Source organism: Paroedura picta, chromosome 1 (assembly GCF_049243985.1).
Source record: "Paroedura picta isolate Pp20150507F chromosome 1, Ppicta_v3.0, whole genome shotgun sequence".
Classification (NCBI taxonomy): domain Eukaryota; kingdom Metazoa; phylum Chordata; class Lepidosauria; order Squamata; family Gekkonidae; genus Paroedura; species Paroedura picta.
In genome coordinates, this window is record NC_135369.1 from 164,745,859 (window position 1) to 164,770,295 (window position 24,437).

At 44.5% G+C, this 24,437-nt stretch overlaps 1 long non-coding RNA gene across 1 annotated transcript in view; it reads right to left on the reverse strand.

Annotated features, from left to right (window-relative positions):
• LOC143819552 (uncharacterized) overlaps positions 1-23,020 on the reverse strand; it is a 152,885-nt gene extending 129,865 nt beyond the window's left edge. The window contains exon 1 of the long non-coding RNA XR_013225007.1: positions 22,830-23,020. This is a non-coding gene — a long non-coding RNA (uncharacterized LOC143819552). The remainder of the gene's footprint in view (positions 1-22,829) is intronic.
• Between the last annotated feature and the right edge of the window lie 1,417 nt (positions 23,021-24,437).

Below are 24,437 nucleotides of genomic sequence, written 5' to 3' on the forward strand. Positions count from 1 at the left end.
TAATAACAGTTATTTTCACATTGCACTGAGCCAAATTAATATCGGCCCCATGATTGCATCTGTAAATATTGATTTCTGTAATGTACAGTTGCTTACTCTTTCTAACAGGGAAAAACCCAAAGCCTTGGACTTGCTGCTGATTCTTAGTTCCCACAATGTACAGAAATCTCTTTTGTAATCATTTGCCACTGCAGATCTGGCACAATGAGAGTTAAATATGGTTTTCGGTAATGCTTGCCCTTTGGGGGCTGCCTCAGCTGGGAAAAGGCTGAAGCCCCCTTTTCCTCTTTGTTCTGTCATGCACGATCGCTTGAGGGAAAATCCACTTCAATTAAAACTAACACAAAATAGGTCAAGCCCTGGGGAGCTCCTCCTCAGTCTGCCAGTGTTTTCTTGTATCTTTTGAGCTTCCTCGAAGGCTACTAACATTTTGCTGGATGGCAGAGTCTTTTAAGGATACTTAAGTATAATATGATCTATAGTAGAGAGACTTATTGTTGTTATTAGGTGCGAAGTCGTGTCCCACCCACCGGGACCCCATGGACAATGATCCTCCAGGCCTTCCTGTCCTCTACCATTCCCCGGAGTCCATTTAAGTTTGCACCGACTGCTTCAGTGACTCCATCCAGCCACCACATTCTCTGTTGTCCCCTTCTTCTTTTGCCCTCAATCGCTCCCAGCATTAGGCTCTTCTCCAGGGAGTCCTTCCTTCTCATGAGGTGGCCAAAGTATCTGAGTTTCATCTTCAGGATCTGGCCTTCTAAGGAGCAGTCAGGGCTGATCTCCTCTAGGACTGACCGGTTTGTTCGCCTTGCAGTCCAAGGGACTCGCAAGAGTCTTCTCCAGCACCAGAGTTCAAAAGCCTCAATTCAGAGTTCAAAAGTAGAGAGACTAAGAAGTAGCAAAATGGCATGCGATGTCACTCCCGAGGCAAGCCAAGAAGTGGCTTCATTCATTCATTCATTCATTCATTCATTCATTCATTCATTCATTCATTCATTCATTCATTCATTCATTCATTCATTCATATACCGTCCTCCCTTGCAGCTCAGAACTCATGGAACTTTCATGAAAACTGTAAACAAATGCTTTGGTTCGAACACGTATAACAGTTTTGATAATACATTCAAACATTAATGTATTTACTTTGTCTGTGACTGCTGCATGCATCCCAATGTACTTATGTTGTTTAGTTAACTAATTTATTAACAGGTTTTAGAGAATGTAGTTGAGGCTACATGGAACCAGTGAAACATACATTAACATTAATACCACCTTTAAAAATGGAATTTGCAAGTGAAGACAAGTCTCCAGATATAAGGTAAAGGTAAAGGTATCCCCTTTGCAAGCACCGAGTCATGTCTGACCCTTGGGGTGACGCCCTCTAGCGTTTTCATGGCAGACTCAGTACGGGGTGGTTTGCCAGTGCCTTCTCCAGTCATTCTCCAAATATAGATGTGGCTAAAATTTTACAACTCACATTATTTGTGGATTTGTACTGAACATAACCATACTGTAATTTTTATACAATGTTAATGAAGCGTAGGTCTCCTTCTTGTTGGTACATGGTAATACGCAAATGGACTAGTTCTACTTGCCCACATGGTATATCAATGTATTCCAATGTATTGGGAGTCAGAGTGGGGATAACAATGTGGGTCCCCACAATCCTAATCAAGCACTCTAACCAATGACTTGATTTCCTTCTACTTAGTTACTTAAGATCTACACATGTCTAGAAGTGCGGACAAGAAGAAGAAGAAGAAGAAGAAGAAGAAGAGTTGGTTCTTATATGCCGCTTTTCCCTACCTGAAGGAGTCTTAAAGTGGCTTACAGTCGCCTTCCTTTTCCTCTCCCCACAACAGACACCCTGTGAGGTGGGTGAGGCTGAGAGAGCCCTGACATCACTGCTCGGTCAGAACAGTTTTATCAGTGCCGTGGGGAGCCCAAGGTCACCCAGCTGGCTACATGTGGAGGAGTGCAGAATCGAACCTGGCTCGCCAGATTAGAAGTCCGTACTCCTAACCACTACACCAAACTGGCTCTCTTCATCTTTTTAAGTCAAGGGTTTGGGCTTATAATTGCCAGGAAGTTCTGGTGCAGGTAGGGATGCCACTTTAGCACTCAGGAGCCCCCACCCCTTTGATGATTGCCATTTTACTTTTTATCGTAAGTTCTTTAGAGTCCCAACTGAGAAGCAGCATAGGCTATAAATAAATAGAAAAATATCCATTGGCTAATTTGGAATCTGTTGCAGAAGAAGTGAACAGTGGCTCATGAAGGCTTATACCCTGCCACAAATTCTATTCGTCTTTGAGGTGCTACTGGATTCTTGCGCTTTTCTACTGGAATCTGTTTATATTTCCATCACAACCGGGGTTCAAAGGGTAGAACTTTTAATCTCTTTACTCAGCCCACTTCAAGACAAAGCCAATTGACAAAAATAAATGCACACAGACTGTCTTTCCTAAGAGATCATTCTTGTCCAGTACGTCGGGCTTTCCCTTTTGCTCGCAGTGCTTCACACAAGCGGCAAAGGATGTTAATTAAACGCTTGTAGGTGACCCATCAACCTTCTCATCCTTCTTATTTTCAGAAGTTATTTCTGACACACTAGACCATAATAACACCTTTGGAAGCTCTCGAAGGGAAATGTGCCAATAATTTGCTGATCCGGTGTCCCTTAGCACTCATTGACATGATGAACTACCATTACGAGACCTCCAGATAGACTGATGTTTACTGGGTCAGCCGCAAAGCCCAAGGCATTGTTCCTCGGTGGTGGGAAATATGTATGAAAACAAGTCCTGGTAAGAACAGACTTGTATGTTGATTCTCCTTTTAACTGTGTGAATGCGTAAGAATTTGATTGAGACGTAATATATGCTGATCGGATTAAATTATCTATTTGCATTCCCACCTTCCTTCAAAGGATGTTTTCAATGTGCAGTTCTGTCCTCCCCACTGTATCTCAGCTTAGGATGAGAGGGAGTGACTGACCTGAGATCACCCAGGAAGTTCCATGGCAGAACAGGGATCTGAATTTGCATCTCCACAGTACTGGTCTGACACCCTAAGGACTGGACTGCACTGGCTCATTCAATGAGAAGACTTGCTTGCAAGTAGACAAAAATATTGTTTAAGAACAAACAACAAAAAAACTTCAGATCTGAGCCCCGGGAAGTTTCGAGCATATAACCCTGAAACGTTCTTTGGGCTTCAAGAATCCCCAGAAGTGGAACGATCATCCAGGATACAGCTGGGAAGCAGAGCTGTGGACACGCCCACCCAAGGCCCTACTCCTCCCCACCTCCTCTAGACCTGTCACTGGTGACTGTGGGAGGGCGTGCAGGCCGACATGACCATATGTGGCCATATCACCCGATAAACATTTAACAAATTTAAAAATTAATTCATTCTCACCCATTCAGGAAACCCTTCCAGGGCTGTCAGGAATCCCCAGGGTTTTGCGAAACCCTGGTTGAGAAAGCCTTATATAACTTGACCTGATCCCATCAGATTTTGGAAGCTAAGTAGGGTTGGCCCTGGCTTGTACTTGGAGGGGCAACCTCCAAAGAACACCAGGGTTATGACGTGGGGGCCGGCAAGGGCAGCCCACCTCTGAACATCTCTTGCCTGGCAGCGAGACAATCTGAGGATCTCCTGGCTATTTCACACACATGCCATATGATAAATCAATACATTAATTAATTAATTAATAATAGAGCATATATGATAGGCAGACTCATTTATCTCATGTCTTGTCTTATGGAAGAGGAATGCAAATCTGCTATATGGGGTAAGTGGCAGTATGGTGCCATCTGGGGTAAATGGCAGGCAAGCTGTTTCCCTGTTACAACATTCCCCTCTGCTCAGCAAATTGAGCCTTGTAAAGTTTGCTCCCAGGGTTGGGGCACCCTGAAGATGTGTATCCTTAGTTATCCCCCCCCCCCCCCCCAGTTCCAGCGATCTTTCATTTCCCTCTTGGTGTCTTATGAGGAGGAATGTATCGTGGGCTCTATGTGTGGCCAGAATTCCTGCAGTCACTCATCCTAATGAGCCACCAAGAAGGAAAAGAATAATTATTCAGGCATCTTCAGAGAAAGACTGGGAGAAAGATTTACAAGGGTGAACTGCAAGGAATGGTGTGATGGAAAAGAGGCAGTCTGGTTGCTGCTTATCTACTCCTGTCACTAGGGGCTGCCATCTTCAGGAAACCTATTCCCACTCACCCCAACCACTGATATCAATCTCAGCAGGAATCTCCAGGAGTCATGTTGCATCTTCTAAGAAGTCTATGCTAACATGAGTAAGGGCGGGGATGAAGTTCAGACATCTTCTCTCTACCATCCTGTGGTTCACCTCCAGAGACCATTGATCCCCAGGAAGCTTTCTCTGTTATCCCCAAAAGGGGTCCTTGTAAGCGTTCTAGGACTTAGGGACAGGGAAAACCATTTGGCAATGTTCAGATTAACCTCTTATGTTCCTGTATTGTCCATCAATTAGATCCATCCTTCCTTTCCTCCAAGGGGTTCAGAGTGACATACATTATTCTTCCTGCCTCCATTTGTCCTCAGAACAATCCTGGGAAGCAGATTGAGTTGAGTGTGACTGATCCAGTGATATTCTAAGGCTGAATGGGGATTTGAACAAAGATCTTCCCATTCCTAGTTCCGTGTGCTAAACACACTGGTTACACGGTGTAGGCCAGGGCCTTACCATGCCTGTTTCAGCAATACCTCTTCCCAGTTTACCTCCCCCTTTTCATCTTAATGTGATACTAGGTGACTGTATCAATGTTCCTAAATTTGGAGTCATAGCCACCAGTCAAAAGTAGAAAGGAACTAACTAACCGCTACTAACCATTATCTTTCTTTTAAAATTCAGGTGGTGATGATGTAGAATTTTTCAGTGAGGGGAAAAGTTTCCAAAACTTGTCTCCAAGTTCACCTAAGGTGAAGGGGATAAGTTCTGAGGGAAGATTTTGTACTGACAACCCTTAAATTGAGTTTATCCTTGAATCAATAAAGGATCCTCATTTTTGAGAGGCTTCAGAGAAAATAATTAATCCTTTCCTCTTTTGTTTTACTATCTCTGTCTCTTTGCAATTAACAAGACAGTTAAGCTATTTAACTTAACTCAAAATGGAATCCATCTGCTGCCCGTATTTCAGGCTTGGCGTTTGCAACGGATGGTTTCACAGATAATCTACAAAGTTCACACTTGAGTCAGAATGTATTAAAAGTCGGGCAGGGTTGAGAGTTATATGAACATCCACTTTTCACTTGATTAGAGCCTCTTTCCTACCAATCTAATAAAAAGATATACATATTTAAAAATGCAGCGAGAAATCATCTTAGTTCAAGTGATCCTTGGAACCATGGCTCAGAAGTCCTAACTCAAGGTGTGGAGTGTAAATTTCTTCCTCATCTCTTGGCACCAGCAAGAGTTTGATATAAAATCTGAATCACCAAGCTGTTTCCTTCCTCCCACTAGTGATTTAAAGAGGAGATACAACAAGGGCTAGACTTTGGAGCAGGGCTCCAAGGTTCTGCTTCACTGGCTCAGCTCAGTGTAGTGATTATTGATTGTTAACTACTTAGTAATTAACCAGACCTCAAGAGAATTTTTTAAAAATGTATCTAAGTTTTTTATGAGCTTCTTGTGGCGCAGAGTGGTAAGGCAGCAGTCATGCTGTCTGAAAGCTCTGCCCATGAGGCTGGGAGTTCAATCCCAGCAGCCAGCTCAAGGCTGACTCAGCCTTCCATCCTTCCGAGGTGGGTAAAATGAGTACCCAGCTTGCTGGGGGGGTATACGGTAATGACTGGGGAAGGCACTGGCAAACCACCCTGTATTGAGTCTGCCATGAAAAAGCTAGAGGGCGTCACCCCAGGGGTCAGACATGACCCAGTGCATGCACAGGGATACCTTTACCTTTACCTTAACTTTTTTACAGCTTTTGATAGTATCTAACTATCATGGTATCTAACCATGACACATGAGGCATCAGCTTCAAATGGGGGTTCGGGGGGTGTCCTGAGAATGACTGGTCATATCAAAGTTTGGATTCAGCAAAGTATTCCAGGAGTTTGGTAAAATCCAGATGGGAAATCTCTTTGAGTCAAAATAAAAGTGAAATTTAACCCTAATGTGTCAAATGTGCCGTTTTTAAAGATGAAAAGGATAATTTCCTGTAATATTGTTCTCCATTTGCCTTTGTATGCTTTCTACAGCTAGATGCTTAGGTTGGGAAAAACACACAACCATCCCACTTCCGAAGATATAAATGGCTTTGTCTGTTTCTACTATAGGATCAGCAATCACTAAGAAATATAGTGTGACACATGTATTTTGCGGAAGATACAAGCGATGGAGAAAATGTTTGTGTATTTGGCTACTTAACTAAATGTGAATGGGTCTATTCATATATTTCTGCCTTAACCTTTATATAAACTGGTATTTACCAAAGATTACTGTTTGGGCAGCAGCTTAAGGGCCTATTAGGGGCCTGTTCTGGAGTACTATTGGGGATTTTAACTATTGTTATTGTTTATGGTTTAATTGTATTTTCAATAGTTTTAAGGCAGAGACTTCATTAAAAAAATTTGCTACAATTGTGAGTATCCCTCTGGTTGGCTCTGCTTGTCTCCTACTAACACTGGGTTATAGGAAGTAAGGGAAGGAGGGGGTCTGAGTGAGAGGATGACCCTTCTCCAGTGGGATCATCCTCTTCAGCCTGCATGGGAGGCAATGCTGGTGGCCCAATCTTACATCCATCTCTGGGTGAGAGCCAGGTGGTTTCCCTCTTGTCTCAATGTTGGGTAGATGATCATCTGAGTGAGCAGAGCTTAGATTACTTTGCCAAAAGGGGACCTGTAAAGGAGAGGGAACTATGTGCCTGAATGAAAGAAAAGAGGGATGTCTTGAGGGTCCCATTTCAGTGCTGGGGCAGGAGGTGCTATGGGAAACAGGAGAGAGAAGAAGGGTGCAGAGAAGGGGTGTTAGATATTTGCAGGCTATCACTCCTTCTACTCCTTCTACTCTGCATCCTAACATTTGGAATAGAAGGATGCCTGTCAACCAGACCACTAGCTTGACGGCTCTGCTGTTAAATGCCAGGTCAGTCAAAAACAAGTATTTTTCTCATCCATGACTTAATTGTGGATGCAAGACGGACCTGGATGGGTGAACTGGGAGGCCCTGCACTTACTCAGATTTGCCCCCCAAGGTACCTGGTGCAACATCAGGGTTGGATCATGGTGGATGAGCTGGCTTAGTCCATAAAGAATCCATCTCTTTCACCAGACATCCTTTTCACTCTGTTACTGAGGTTGAGGAATTGTTCCTGCTATTGGGCCAGAGAGACAGAACGATGTTGCTGTAGGTGTACTGGACACCCTAGTACCCAACAGCTTCCCTGTCTGATCTGTTGGAGCCTGTCTCAGATGTCCGGTTGGAAGGCCCCAGAACTGTGGTGGTGGGAGGCTTCAATTTCCAAGTTGAGGACACCTCCTGTAGGACTTCATGGCCTCCATGATAATCATGGGATTGACTCAGTATGTTCTGGGCCCAACCCATGCTGCAGCACATAGGCTGGTCTTTGCTACAGAGCATGAGGATGAATATCTACTGGTAGGGAGACTTGTAGTGAGTCTTTTGTCATGGACTGATCATTATTGTGTTCAATTTGGTTTAATGGTGTCTGTTCCTCACTGCAGGGATGAAAATCCCATTGAGATGGTCTGGTTCCAGAGACTTATGGAATCCAGTAGCTTCCGAAAGATTCTGGGGGAGTTTCTGGTTGATATGGCTGGTTCTGCTGTCAAGGCTCTGGTCTCTCTTTGGAATCAGAGAAAATATGTAGTTAGTATATTTAGATTAGGAACTTCCTGTTATTTTCAAATAATCTCCTCCTGATTGGCTCTGTTAGGCACTTTCTGCTCCTTTGGGTTACACTTCCTGCCTCTTTCCCTCCAGAACGTTAATCAGTTAGGGGTTTTGACATTACCGTTGTAAACTGGATGTTATTAATTCTTGGCCCAATTTTGAGTAAAGCAATACAGGGATGGATGTTTCACACTGTGATTCCCTCCATTAATGAGTTGTCTATGAAGGCCAATGGTCCATTGATCTCAATGGTGCAGCCACTAGCGTTATAACACTAGAGCAATATAGTGCTCAGGTTAGAATGTTTTTTAAAAAGCCACTAAAGCTCATGCACCAAAAAAGGGTGTGTGTGTTGGGGGGGGGTGGCATTGTAGGAAGTGCAACAGGCATTTCACACAGCACACCACAGTGAGGTACAAGGAAGGGGGGAAAGCAGGGGGAAAGCAGTTTTTTGTCAATTCCAGGTCAACCACGCTTCATTAACCCAAAGAAAGTGAGTTTGCCTGAACAGGAAAATAAATTCCACTAACAGCCAGTTACTAAAACTTCTGAAATGACAGAAAAAATACATTAGGAGACGAAATAGAAAGGCAGTTTGAAAAACTCCTAGACAGTTAGGAAATCTCTCTTCTCTCCTACATACAAAGTGGTTTCTCTTCTCAATAAAGCTGTTTATTCTTCAGGCAGCCGGTGCTGAGACCCCTTTTGCATATTTAAACTCTGCTAACACTTGTAACCCAAGGAATTGTCTGTACCTGCTACTGAAAATAGTTGAATACAAACCATTGATAAAAAAAAATAAAAGGTCTCTCATGTGTCTGAGAAAATGGAAGCAGGACATTATAAAAGATATTGCGAGAAAATGAGTGCAACAACTATTCTATAACAAAACCTGGAAGATGTCATCAAGGGAAGAGGCACAGACTGGGCCAATTTTCCACATATTGAGAGAAACACTAATATGGCAGATATCTTCAAGAGTAAATCATCTACAGTGGACATAATCTTCAAGAAATACTTGAGATATATATTTTGTTTCTCAAGAAAGGTAACAAGAAAACATGCTAGAGATTTGTCCCCATTATTTTTTACAAACCCAATCCTTCCCCTTGATTTCATTCAAGTAGCATGTTTTTGATTGTTCTGTAATGCTGTCGCTGTTTCAGGTTAAAAGCTTTTGATCCCTCTCAAAACAATGGGAAGTTATTCTAGGCAGATTTATGGACAGAGATAAAAGGCCTACTATAAGGTGGAAATAAATCAAAGGAGAGCTTCTGATAGTAACATGATCCATTCACATTAGCCATGTCACAGGCACAGCCCAGCCAACGTTAAGAATTTTTAACTATGCGTACTTAGTTCTCCTAGTGACGTAAATGGGGCCATTAAAAAGCGCCATCTTTCATTTGGATTGGCTCTTAAATTACATTACGTAATGCACTGTAGCGTGTTGTGATATGTTTACAAAGAGGTTCAGTGATCTGCTTTGACATTTAGGATACTGATGTAAAGATAACATATGGTTCCATTGGGAAATGGAAGATCTCGGGTTTCCATTGGATGCTATTTTTGGTCCTCTTATTAAAATACGACTAAGTCTTGTTAAAATAAAAAGAAGGTAGCATGCTGTTCATAGAATCATAGAGTTGGAAGAGGCCATACAGGCCATCTAGTCCAACCCCCTGCTCAACGCAGGATCAGCCCAAAGCATCCTAAAGCATCCAAGAAAAGTGTGTACCCAACCTTTGCTTGAAGACTGCCAATGAGGGGGAGCTCACCACCTCCTTAGGCAGCCTATTCCACTGCTGAACTATTCTGACTGTGAAATTTTTTTCCTGATATCTAGCCTATATCGTTGTACTTGAAGTTTAAACCCATTACTGCGTGTCCTCTCCTCTGCAGCCAACGGAAACAGCATCCTGCCCTCCTCCAAGGGGCAACCTTTCAAATACTTAAAGAGTTTGAAGAACAGAGAGCTGATGAGAGCTATTTTTTGTACCCTGTTTATTTACTACCCCAGGGAGTAAAGCAGCTTACAATCGCCTACCCTTCCTCTCCCCGCAACAGATGCCCTATGAGGTAGGTGGGGCTGAAAGAGCTCTAAGAGAAGTGCTCTGCAAGTACAGCCCTAAGAGAAGTACGACTGACTCAAGGTCAGCCAGTTGGCAGCATGTGGAGGAACAAGGAATCAAACCTGGATCTCCAGATTAGAATCCACTGCTCTTAACTGCTACACCGAGCTGGCTCTCGAATAGTAGGAACAAACTCTTGGCACCGGAACAGAGTCTATGATATAACAACACTTCCCTTTAATATGAAGATCTGAAATCCCACAAATTTCATTTCTCATGTTTCTACAGTATTATCAAATGTATGAATAAAGTGTGTCCATCTCTAGTTGGCCAACTTTTCTACATCTTGGCTAAGGGTGCGATGCCATGCAAAAGCAGAGGTGACCTGCTCACTGTGCTTTTGAAATGCTGTACGGCCCTTCCGAATTTTCTGTTTGCAAATGGCATCTTTGTTGCTGGTTGGAACACTTTTGTATTTAATGGTTCACAACATGACTGTGAAATAAAATGTCAGTATGAGAGCAACAGTTTTAACTTGTTTTTACTTAGGCAGGGTGAGATGGATTATTGATTTTACAGAAGTCCCCAGCAGCAATTTATTTGACTGTTATTACCAGCCTCAGTGACTCCCAATTCTTGTCTGGCTTTCCCCTGTCCAGTATTGGCCATGGTCATTACACAGCCCGCCTACATTGCAGCTTCAATAGGTTTTCAGCTTTCATTTTATTTCTCCCCTAATTGGGAAAGAGCTCGTCCTTTTCAGTTGCCCTTCCACAAGGCTAGACCCTAGTGGATTTCCCACAAAGTGTTCTCCAACTGATTAAAACACCTACTGAGTGAAGGAACACTGCCACCACCATGACTGTCGTCATCAACATCAATATTACAGTAGTCTATTGCTATATTTATATCGCATGTATCTTCCTCCTACCTTTTACTGCAGTGGCCTCTATCTTTGTGTTCGCCTCTCTTCGTGATGGTTCACCCTAACTTAGACAGTGTTTGTTGCCTTAGATGGTTTCTCATTTTCCAGTTCCGTAACCAGAGTCCCGTTGCGTTCTTTATCGGCAGTCTTTGCTGTCTGGTGGGATTGCTTTTTATATTTTCTAATAATCTGCCCTGCGTCTCCGTGAGAAAGGTAGACTATGAAGGAAGATGCTGAAAAGGATCATGGGGAGGGGGGGATGAAGTTACGTTCGTAGTCTCTAGATATACCTTTTAAATAGATACTATCTTCAGGCTTAGAATTTTAGCAATCCAAAGTTGTGAAGTCAAGAAGAACAAAAGAATTAAGGCATAATGTGATCTATTGATCTACAAGGTGAGTGAGAAATGAGGCCATGATCGGGCACAATCTTTCTACAGTAGAAAGGAGCTCTGAAGTTGATTCACATCCTTATGGTAAGGTGGCCTTACGCACATCCTTCTTCAGCAGTCTCTTCTTTTGGCCATTGGGTAAGCTGTGAATAATGGCATGACGAAGCAGCAGTGCATTGTCTGCATGACAGATGTGATATCAGTAGATATCATGCAGTGTGGTGCCTCCTTATTCTATGGATTTTAGCTGCTTTTCTCCTGCAGATATAGCTAAGGATTGGTGTACATCTATGTTTTTTTTTAAAGATATATAATAACAATAATACATTTTTATTTATATCCTTCCCCTTCCTGAAGATCCAGCGCAAGTAACAACAAAAAGTTTAATAGACCTAACACCGTAGCAGTACAATGATAATCATTAATATTAAAATCCTAAAATATATATTATACCCGTTTAAAAATCAGATTCATAGGAAAACGCCGCCACCTCTCCAGTAAGAAGGTGCAAACAAGCCTGTTCAAGGATCAATAGGGGTGATTCGACTGATGTTTTGTTTCAAACAGATGAACTGTTTCAAACAGTGCAGGACTTTCAAAACAGCATGGCACCGAGCAACTGGAAATGTATAAGGGTGCCACTGCTGGTTTCTTTTTGTTTGCGTTCACTGAGAGTATTTTCATCTTTTTCTGATATTTTTATGCCGTCTTTGCACCATTTTAATATCATGCATATCTTATACACCTTCTTTTATTTATTTAAAACAACACCGTCAGCTGGAGAATGGATAGCGATTAAATGCCATTTGTACACCAAAGCTTCTTGCACCATTAATCTCAATTTTAATGTCAAATGTTGTCTGGGTCAGGAAAAACAACAACAACTGCAATTTATCGCAGGTGACGACCAGCCATGAAATATTCAAAGTGAACAGAAATTGTCCTCACTGACAACCCAATGCTAACTCTTCTCATGCCCATATGCCCGTTGCAGTGCTCAGCTCTCTGGCCTAATGTCTGCTCAAGCAAGCTGCAGTTCATTAAGAGTCGATCCTTCATGCATAGGGCTTTCCCAGCAACAATCTTTTATGGGCAGGTGCTGATGCATCGAAGTATGTGTGTCATGAGTCAGCCCCTGGAGGCTGATGATGGGGCAGAGGACAATGATGAGGAACAGCTGAACACCAGCCAAGAAGCTATGAGATGGAGGGAACACTGGGAGAGCAGCAAACCTCTTGAGCAATGGAAGACGATGAGTTGCTTCTAATGTGCCGCTTTTATCTTCCCAAAGGAGTCTCAAACCAGCTTACGTTCGCCTTCCCTTTCCTCTCCCCACAACAGACACTCTGTGAGGTGGGTGAGGCTGAGAGAGCCCTGATATTACTGCACGGTTGGCAGCTTTATCAGCGCTGTGGGGAGCCCAAGGTCACCCAGTTGGCTGCATGTGGAAGAGTGTGGAATCAAACCTGGCTTGCCAGGTTAGAAGTCCGTGCTCCTAGCCACTACACCAAGCTAGCAACAGTGGCAGAGAAGGAGAAGTACCCATCTGGCTGCGCATTATACCAAAAGGTTAGGAGATACATCCGAATCCACACAGAATGAGGGAAAAAAGGACAGGAGGATTACCTGTGTAAGCCTTTGCAGGAGCTGTGCTTGTTCTCCAGTCATTCCTATTTGAAGCAGAGGCACTGTGGGTTCAGGTGCAACGAATGAGACTACTGCCATGTCCATGCCTGTGTACCTAGAATCCTGAACAGCCTGACTTTCTGCCTGTTTTGACCCAGTTTACCCACAATAGCATCCACCTGCCACCTTCCCTTGACTTTTGGGTTGCATCTGGACCATGTTGACCTTCTACCTGCACGCTGACCTCCAGACTACCCAACAACTCATCTGTCTTCCACTTGCCCACCTAGAGACTGGTAAACAACTTCTGCTGCTTTAGACTCTAGTCTGTGTTTCTGACTGCTTGCAGAGACCCAGAACGCATTTCTCTGGTGTGCTGCTGGCTTCTCTCCGGAACTGATAAGAGCACAGGACAGATTGCTTGGTAATAGTACAGCTGGGAACTCTGCCTGCTTCAGGGTTGGGAAGGGCCAAGCCAAGTAGCATCTCCAGCCCAGATTGGAACAGACCATCGCACTGCAAAGCACTACTGTAGACCACCCTGTCCAAGCAGAAGATTGAACCGCTCTTGTTTAGATCTCCCTCTTACTGCTCTCCCAACGAACGAACTGGCCTCTTGGCACCAATCACCTTGCTACCCATCATATTCACCTGCCAAATTGACTTCAGATAGACATAGATTTCACAGGGGTGATTGTGATGTGCTGCTAATGCAGCACGTTCTCCAAATTCCACAGTGTAAAAGCATATTAGAGCACACGTGATGGCTGCTCCTAGAGGCAAGCCCAGTTAAAGGGAAACCAAACACACCAGTGACTCTTGCTTAAATAATGCATGAAAGCGAGGCCTTGCCAGACTGATGGATCGTTCCCTAGCAATTCTAGTTCTTGGCTGGAAAGGGAAAACAACAGTAGGGAAGTCTAGCCGTTGAGAGCAGCCGCTAAATCATTCATGCTCTTCCTTACCTAAAGACCATGCTGGAAGTTTATTCAGGTCTCTGGAGAAGCAGCATGTACATTTTCAAAATAAGTAGCTGATACCTTCCCCCCCCCCCAAAAAAAATGTATTTGATAAAGTTTCCAAGTAAAGCATGTGTGGTGGTACAAAGTGCCTGCAAATCACACTGACTACAGTAACCCAATAGGGCTTCAAGGCCATTGGCCGCTTCTGCATTGCAACCTGGATTTATTTATTTATATATTTATAGGTAAACGGTAAAGGTATCCCCTGTGCAAGCACCAAGTCATGTCTGACCCTTGGGGTGACGCCCTCCAGCGTTTTCTTGGCAGACTCAATACGGGGTGGTTTGCCAGTGCCTTCCCCAGTCATTACCGTTTACCCCCCAGCAAGCTGGGTACTCATTTTACCAACCTTGGAAGGATGGAAGGCTGAGTCAACCTTGAGCCGGCTGCTGGGATTGAACTCCCAGCCTCATGGGCAAAGCTTTCAGACGGCTGCCTTACCACTCTGCACCACAGGTAAAGGTAAAGGTATCCCCTGTGCAAGCACCGAGTCATGTCTGACCCTTGGGGTGATGCCCTCCAGCGTTTTCATGGCAGACTCAATACGGGGTGGTTTGCCAGTGCCTTCCCCAGTCATTACCGTTTACCCCCCCAGCAAGCTGGGTACTCATTTTACCGACCTTGGAAAGATGAGTCAACCTTGAGCCGGCTGCTGGGATTGAACTCCCAGCCTCATGGGCAAAGCTTTCAGATGGCTGCCTTACCACGCTGCGCCACAAGAGGCTCTTTTCTGCGCCACAAGAGACTCTTATATATATTTATATATATATATTTATATTGGGATAATAAAAGAGTACAACTCAGACAGATAGGTCAAATGTCTTTATTGGCATAATTGAGTCCAAGATATAAAATAACTAGTAAAAAAAAAAAACTAAAATCCAGTTACAATCGAATTCTTAAATCCTATTACTCGTGTCACCTTAGACCAATAGTTCTCTACCTTCCTAATGCCAGGACCCTTTAATACAGTTCCTCATGTCATGGTGACCCCCAACCATAAAATTATGCAAGTGTTCTTTCACAAAAATGAAACCGAAACTGACCAATGGCGTGAAGATCCATTGGTCAAGATTGTATATAAATTGTTTTTTTTCCCCCAGGGTTTCTCAGTTCAGTTCTGCTTCTTGTCCCGCCATGCTGATCTCACTCTTTTCCGCTGCTCCAGACAAATGTTCTATCTCGATCTACCCCGCAAGGCTGTTGTGTGGATGGTGTTCCCCCCCCCCCGGCCAAGGGTCATTCAACTCCCAAAGGGGTTCCAACCCCCAGGTTGAGAACCACTGCCTTGGACAAAAAACAGTCCAGTCAAATCTCCCAGCCAAATACTAACTAGGACCAGTCCCACTTAGTTTCCAAGCTCTGATGAAAGTGAACGACATGGGCCATCTAGGTCAAGGCTAAAAAATCCCATAACCCAATATATAGCAATATGAACAAGGTTTGGGAAAAGCATGAACTATTTTTAAATTACAAGAATGTGTTCGTAAAGACTGTGTTCTGTACCTGACTTTGACAGATGTAGAAGTGTTTCCTGCAAAAATAAAATTCAGACAAAATATTGTAGGAATTGTTTTGGTTTTGTAGACGCAGTGCTGATTTTTATACAACTTCTTTAAGAAAATACATGAGCTGTGGAATAAATTTAATATTGGACAATAAAACTTTACCCACATGGTTTCCTGCTTCAGAACTTTACTAATGCTAGCTGTCAAAAACATCTCTTCTGTCAATACGAGGGGAATCTTCTTACTGAAACCCAGAAAGCCTAATATATGAATCTATAGAGGCTAGATTATTTTTATCACACTTTATTACAGAACATGGTATCTGAGATTAAGGTGCGAAATTGACCTGTCTGCTTGCATTTGGATGGTCAGTATGCTTATCTGAATGGCAGACATCCCACGAAATTTCAATTTTCCCTTTAAAAGCATTCATAAGGACTATGCAACAATTGGAGAAAGGACAGTAGAAATATACATATAGCATTATCTGATCTCATTTCTGCTTTATTTATTATTAATTTGGTGTATAGTATGTATGTAATTTAGTCAAGAGATCTGAAGATTGACTGGCAGCCAGACAAGGGATGTTCAGAGGTGGTTTGTCATTTCTTGCCTCTGTGCTATGACCCCTCGTGCTCCTTGGAGGAACTCCACCCAAATCCTTAGAGGTCTCCCATCCGAATACTAGTCAGGATCTGCTTGCTTAGCCTCCAAGATCCTGAATAAAGTTATATGGCAGCTATACTGGGCATCAGTGGTAGTCAACCTGTGGTTCTCCAGATGTTCATGGACTACAATTCCCATGAGCCCCTGCCAGCAAATGCTGGCAGGGGCTCATGATAATTGTAGTTCATGGACATCTGGAGGACCACAGGTTGACTACCCCTGCTGGGCGTGATAGGAAGTATCAAGAGCCAGTGTGGTCTAGCAGCTAGACCAGCCTTTCTCAACTTTGTTACCATTGAGAAACCCTGAAATATTCTTCAGGCTTCAATAAGGTGACCAGATTTCAAGATTGGCATAGAGGGGTGCCACTGATGGGCGAGTTGCCAACCTCCAGGTTTGACCTGGAGGTCTGGAATCACCTGAAGCCTGCACAGCTTGGATGCACCAAGGGGTTCCCAACCTCCAGCCATGGCCTGGAAATGGATGTTTTTTTGTGTGTGTGTGTAGGGGGCCCTGTGCCCACCCCCTCCGCCCAGAGACCCTTCCTTCCACCAAGATCCCTGCTGGTTTCCCGGAAAAGGGCAGGAAAATTTTTCAAATAGGCCTGCAGAGATCGACCTTCACAAAAATGAATTCCGTGCTAAAGAAGGGAAGGGGCTGAAATCACTTTGGAGAAAGTGCCTCAATAATTGGGGGTAGGGATGGGGCTGCTTTAGGGAAGCAAGGCCTGTGTGGTGGGGGGGGGAGAAAGAGAGAGCAAGCTCTGAGGTATCTAAACTCCTTTTAAGATTTGGGAAGGGTTGGTATATGGCAGTGTGCCTTTAATCTCCCTGTGTTTCACCTAAACGATTTCATCCTACTCAACTTTTTAACTGCCCATGATTTACCCTTTATAAGCAGACTTTTGCTTTAAGACTTTCTTGAATAATAAGGCACATAACCACAGATTTCCAGTTTTTCATGTTTGTCAGGGACCCTTCTGGCATACTGAATACTTGAATGTTCCATACTTCTGATACACCTAATAGTTCAGGTTCTTCTTAAACAGGTAAAAAAGGAACACAAAAATGGAAAGCAGAGAGTAGATGTGGCTTTTGTGGACCCACTGCATACCAATGTGTTTATTATGGAGTTGTAGGGAGAGCTCATACCTTTCTTTCGTTTCCAGCTGGTCGGGCGCAGTGAAGCCGGGAGCAGGGCGGTGGCAGCCGCCAGTCCGCCCGACCCATTCAGGCTGGCCCGCTGCGCGCTCCTCCTTCGCAACCGCCGCCGCCTTCAGCTCCCTCGGTTGAACGGAGCAAAGACGGGGCGGGGTGGAGGCAACCACCTGGCTGCCCGCCCCATCTGGGCTGTTCCGGGGCTCCTCCACCGCCGCAGACCTGAAGGTCCCTCCAGCCCGGCTGCCTTGCCTTACCTCCTCCTGCCCGATGGGACTGCGGCCACCAGCAGGGTGACCTTGGGCTCGCCATGGCACTGATAAAACTATTCTGACCGAGCAGCGATATCAGGGCTCTCTCAAGGGAAAGGGAAGGCGACTGTAAGAAGAAGAAGAAGAAGAGTTGGTTCTTATATGCCGCTTTTCCCTACCCGAAGGAGGCTCAAAGCGGCTTACAGTCGCCTTCCCTTTCCTCTCCCCACAACAGACACCCTGTGAGGTGGGTGAGGCTGAGAAAGCCCTGTTATCACTGCTCGGTAAGCCACTTTGAGCCTCCTTCGGGTAAGGGAAAGCGGCATATAAGAACCAACTCTTCTTCTTCTTCTTCTTCTTCTTCTTCTTCTTCTTCTTCTGCTGCTGCTTCTTCTTCTGGGGTGTGGCACCTGGCCGGGCGGAGAGAAGCGGCGAGCGGGGCGGAGGCAGCTGCCTGCCTGCCTGCCTGCCCATTTGGGCTGTTCCGTGGCTCCGTCACCGCCACTGCCGCCTCCAGCCTGGCTGCCTCACCTCCTCCCTGCCTGACAGGGCCACAGCTCCTCTGGGGCGTGGCACCTGGCCAGGTGGAGCTAAGCAATGAGTGGGGCGGAGGCAGCTGCATGGCCACCCGCCCCATCTGGGCTGTTCTGTGGATCTTCTGCCGTCACCACCTCCGGATCCCTAGGGCTGGCTGTCTCGCACCACTCCACCTCGCACCCCCTCACACCACCCCGCGTCGTGCAGCCCTACGCCGCCTCACTTAGCAACGTGGCCGGGCGCCATCGTGGGACAATTGCAGGACGCGGTGGAACCCGGGAAAACTCGTCTGGAGGCAGGGCAGTCCCGCTAAAAATGGGACAAATGGTCACATTAGGCTTCAAGAAACCCAGGAAGGGGCATAATCATGCAGAATATGGCTGGGAAGCATAGATGAATACACACCCATCCGGGGTTCCTACCCTTCCCACCCCCTCATTGGTCATTTTGGGAGGGAAGGTTGGTGGACCGACATGATCATGTATGGTCATATCGAGAAATGTTTAACAGATTTTTAAAATATATAAAAAATTAACTCCCACCCATTCAGGAATCCCTTTCAAGTCCATCAAGGAACGCCAGGGTTTCATGAAACCTTGGTTGAGAAATCCTGAGTTAGATGGACAGATTAGGATCTGGGATCCCCAGGCTTGAAGCCCTACTCTTCCATGGAAGCTTGCTGGGTCACCTTGGGCTAGTCGCACACTTTCATCTGAACTTGTGTCACAGAGTTATTGTGAGAAAAATGGAGAAGGATCCACCGGAAGAATATGATGAACAGTGGAGCAATTACCTGGACTTTCTTAAGAAAGACATCAGTAACTGTTAGGGTTAATATGCGATGGGAACTGACTATATACTTATTAAGATAATATCAGACTATACTCTAATATGTATCAATAACTACTTTACTAGCTGGTCGTTCTTTTCTTTTCTCATCTTTCTGTAAATGCTTTATATATAATAAAAAATTTAAAAGAGAAAAAGAAAAATGGAGAAGAGGATATAACACTTCAGGACTTCACTGGAGAGAAATTAACTAACTAAATAAGCATATAAGATGGTGCCACTCGTGTCAACCAACTGCTTGGGTCAATGTATTTCTAGTAATTGGAAGGAAAATAAAATGGTTAGGGGTAATTCTGAATTTGTTGCAATGATACTTCCTCTTTGCCATTTCCATTACCAGATACAAAACGGAGGCAGTTTACATCAATAAATAAACATTATTTTACTTAATGAAATGAGTTCAGGGCACCTTAAAGGCTAATACAATTGATTCTAGCATAAGCCGCCATGAGTCAAAGGTCAGTTCATAAATCCAGAAAGTGTTCAACAATCAGATATTTGTTTTATTTTTGTTGTCAGCAGCTTTTAAGCATAAATAATCCACTTAATGGCTGAGCATCATGTATGAGCTTGAGTTCGTGAAAATTTATTCTGAAGCAAATGTTGTTAGTCTTTAAGTTGCAATTTAAGAGTGTTGACAAACAGCAAGGAGGGTCACATGTTCATATCTGTCTGTTTATAAATGGATAACATGGAAAAGAGGACAAAGATGCAAGTCATTTTGAGTCCCCTTGAGAAACAGAGGAGATAAATGAAGTAATTAAACAAATGCAATCCAAATTTATGACTAAAACTCAAAACTTTATTAGATTAAGTCATAAATCATTTGTTTCCATGAGTTATTTTACCAGTTATAATTCTTTTATATTTTCACAATGTTCCTATAGCTATTTTACCCATTGTGATTTTTTTTTAGAACTCTGATTGGACAAAACACCTGAGGAATTAAAAGGGAAGCAGATAGAATGTTGTTCATGAGGGCTACGAATGATCCTTGCTTTGTCTGATCAGAACTAGCCAGGGTATCTTCATATTCCACTTTGTTTTAATGGTACTAATTATGGGAAAATAATCTTACATGACCCCCCAAACCATACATGTATTGATACCATTTCTAATGTTTCTATTTTTTAAAAAATGCCTGCATTTCAAATAAAGAAGGAGGAGGAGGAGGAGGAGAGTTGGTTCTTATAGGCCACTTTTCTCTACCCGAAGGAGGCTCAAAGCGGCTTACAGTCCTTCCCTTTCCTCTCCTCACAACAGACACCCTGTGGGGTGGGTGAGGCTGAGAGAGCCCTGATAACACTGCTCGGTCAGAACAGTTTTATCAGTGCTGTGACGAGTCCAAGGTCACCCAGTTGGTTGCATGTGGGGGAGCGCAGAATCGAACCTGGCTCTGGTTCCCCCAGGAAAGGAAGCAAACAGTTCATTTTCTTTCCTGAACCTTAGCAGCTTTTGAATACAATCCCCTAAATGTGGGCATTTAGTAAGGAACTTTAGTGGAATTGATTTAAAGGAGATCAAGGGTCTCTCTACTTTTTGATTTGCAGGAGAGGTTTTGCCTTTGACAACAGACTTAATTCCTTTTGGCTGCCTCAAGCTTTTGCTCTATGAATCTTAAATTGTTTATTTCTCAGAACTCTCCCTTTTTGTTCTTGATGAGTTTTACGGCATGCCTCCCTGCAATTGGCCTTCGCTCAAGCCCACAAATGAAACTCCGCATAGAGGTTCTTGCTGATGTTTCCTGCAATGAAACGCTCCTGTCACCTTTGGCTATCCTGCTTCATTTCCTATTTCTCACCTGCTCCTGGCCAAGGTAGACAGGCTGCCATGCTGCCTCATCATTACCGACTCCCAGTGGTGTCGTGCTGATTAGGTCCAAGAAGCATGTCTAAAAAAGAACATCCTTGGCTGTGTTTCTTCAGAGTTCAGAGTCTTTCAGAGTTTTGTAACACAGCCCAGTTTTCTTGTCACTAGCATTGACAATCCAGGCAACCTGCACTTCTGGAAGGCACTGAAACTTTTATGGGTAAAAATGAAAGAATCACTTGCATTATTTGTTAGAGGAAAAAAACTATTGGACACAAGGGACTCCAGGGCCCATTCCACACACATAGGATAATGTACTTTCAATGTACTTTGGCAGCTGGATTTTCCTGTGCGGGACAGGAAAATCTACTTCTAAAGTGCATTCAAAGTGCATTATCTATTGTGTGCAGAAAAGGTGATTTTGAACAAATGAGATACTTTCATTCTAGCCAAAGTTGTATTGATGGATCTGGGAGGGGAGTTGAATTTTCTTTTCTTGAAGCCTATTATTATTATTATTGTTATTGTTATTGTTATTGTTATTACTTTAATTTATTACCCGCTACTCCCAAGTGGCTCATGGCAGGTTACAACAGTCTGAATAAAATCTCCTGTAAAACTCCCCTAAAACCCCAGATATAAAACACAGAATCCATAGTCATAAAATAAAAAAAGAGATAAGATACGGCGGAAAAACAAACCAATTCCATAACAATGTATATAAAGACTTCAAAAACATGCCATAAACTGTGTGTTGAATACATGTGATAGTCTCATGCCCCTACTTTCTGTCTATCTCACAGTACCACTAGTGGTATGCTAGGGAAGCCAGCCTCCAGGGGAAACCTGGAGGCTAACCAAACACCACACCGGGTGGGGGGAGGGAATCCCTGGGTGGGCAGAACAAATCCACACCAACAAACAATCTATTAGCTCGAGATCACATGAACAGCTTCCTCCTCGTCCTCAGCAGGATTATCCAGTGGAGGAGCTCAGGGTAGTCTAAATGCTTAATCCAGGGGTAGTCAAACTGCGGCCCTCCAGATGTCCATGGACTACAATTCCCAAGAGCCCCCTGCCAGCGAATGCTGGCAGGGGCTCCTGGGAATTGTAGTCCATGGACATCTGGAGGGCCGCAGTTTGACTACCCCTGGATTAATCCATGCTCCCATCGTCAAAGGCTCTCCCATCCAGCCTCCCCCCAACAAATACAGAAAAGTCAAGAGGAAGACTAGCTGCTGGTTTTTATACCCTGCTTTTCACTACCCAAAGGAGCCTTAAAGTGGCTTACAATCGCCTTTTCCTCCCTCTCCGCATGCCAGACACCCTGAGAGAGCTATGTCAGAACTGCTGTGTGAGAACAGCTCTGACAGGAGTTAGACAAAGCCTCCCAGATGTCATAGAATCCTAGAATCATAGAGTTGGAAGGGGCCATACAGGCCATCTAGTCCAACCCCCTGCTCAATGCAGGATCAGCCCTAAGCATCCTAAAGCAGTCCACACCCACTGTCCACACACTGAACACTGGGGAATCAAACCTGGTGCTACAGGTTACAGGCAGCCGTCTTTAGCCACTACACCAAGTGCTCATCAGTCAACCACATTCTTCTCCACTCCTGGCGCTTATATGGCTGCACATATGAACTCCATGAAGAACCAAGCTTTGCCCCCCTCAACCGCAGCAAACCAGAGTGGGCCACCCACTCAGGAAACCACAGTACCCAAAGTGGGCAATCCACAACAAGAACTACAACAGCAACAAAACTGGGAGAACAGCAGCACCCCAGAACCATCTGCAACAAGCAGTGTCCCGCCCCCACAGACCACGACAGCAGCAACAACAACAGCAAAGTGGGCTAACCCCAGTGAAAAAAAAAACACTGAAAGAACTGTAAAAAGCAACACAACAGCACCCCAAGAAGAAAAGCCAAACAGTGCTGCTCCTCAATCAGATAAAATAGATGAAAGAAACACTAGGAGAAAGAAACAGTGAATCCCAAACCCCCCCAGACGCCACCCCACCCACAGAGATCAAAATAATAGTTTGGTTTGAAAATAAGAAGTGAGGTCAAGTAAAGTGTGATTAAGAAGGGGGAAGAAGAAAAGTGAAAAAAAAGCAAGAGGAGACCTCAGGCAAACCGTTTGATGTCTTCTCCAGCAGTGAAGATCCTCCAATGTTCAGCGCAGCAGCAAGCAAGCCAGCCAGCCAGCCAGCCAGGCCCAGCACACTCTCTGGGAGCCAGACTCAAAGAATCTCCTCTACCAGAGCAGCACAGGTCAGGAGGCAGCAGCCAGCAACAGAAACAGGCAAGAAGACCCCCTACTCTCTTGGCCAAGCACGTAAGATTTTCAAAAAGGAAAAACCTTTTATGATTGGCCAAGAAATATTCCCCTCCCCCCCAAAAAAAACCATGCCTCCCTATAGGCTAACCCCACCCCCCTGCTATCTTGTCTTCCTTTGCAGCAAGCAAGCTTAGCAAGCTGCAGGACCTCCGTATGCATTGCAATGATTGGCTGGCCCAGCCATGGGTCTCCCTCCCCTTTGCTCCAGGCCCCAGCAAATGGCGGGAAAGACAGAGCAGGAAGGAATGCTCTGTCTGTGTTGCCCTCCCTGCTTTGGAGATTTTTCAACCGAAGGGATCTGAAGCACACGGATTTTGGCTTAGAGGGCAGCCTGACAGAACCTTAGTTTACCATCTGCTCTGAGGGGAAACTGTGGTTAGAGAACTGAGTTTAGTACTGACACCTACATAATCTACAGCAGGGGTAGTCAAACTGCGGCCCTCCAGATGTCCATGGACTACAATTCCCAGGAGCCCCTGCCAGCGAACGCTGGCAGGGGCTCCTGGGAATTGTAGTCCATGGACATCTGGAGGGCCGCACTTTGACTACCCCTGATCTACAGTGTCAGGATAACTAAGTGGTAATTTGAGTAGTGAGTAGTGAGGCCAGATTGGAAGGAAAATTCTTCTCAGGAGAGAACAAGGATCCCTGTGCAGTTAAAAAGAGGGAATCAGACATGTGCATTTCTTCGGATTTGTGTGTGTGAGAAAGTGCTTCAGACTCCTCAGTAAGGTAGTGTGATACTCATCTAGGAAGTGGGAAAGTGGTGATACTAGCTAAGAGTACCTAATTTCTAGGAGCCAGGGGAGTTTACTGGAACTCAAAATCCCAGCTTTAAATCCCAGCAAACCCAGGCAAGTGTATAAAACTAAGCAACACAGTAGCTTGGTAAAAATACTAAGGACAGTAGAACTAAAGAATATTCTGATCACTTCAGACAAGCCGTTACTCTTGTAGACAAAGGCTCCTTAAACAAAAATAGTTCTGGTGGGGATATCTTGCTGTTTCCTTCCCTGTCCATGGCAGAAAAACTTCCACTTTTGGCCCCAGGCTCCTGTCCTCAAGATATATGGGGGGGAAATAGCCAGAAAATGGCCTCAGGGTGATGCTCTAGGAATTTCCCCATGTATCTATGGTGTTGTCAGATGTATAACATCTAGCTGAGGTCCTATCTCCTTTATGACTGCAGGCATAAAGGTCTGAGCATGGCCAAAGGTACAAGCTGAAGTGCTGTTTGCTCGTGGCCCACAGTCTATGACAGTCCTACTATATGGGGGCCTGATCATTATGTGGGTTCCTTGATATGTGGTGGGAAATGTTTTTCCAGCTCACCAAGTTCACCTTCCTTCCTTCTGGCCTGGAGAGACAGCTGTCAACTCCTTCAGAGTCCTGT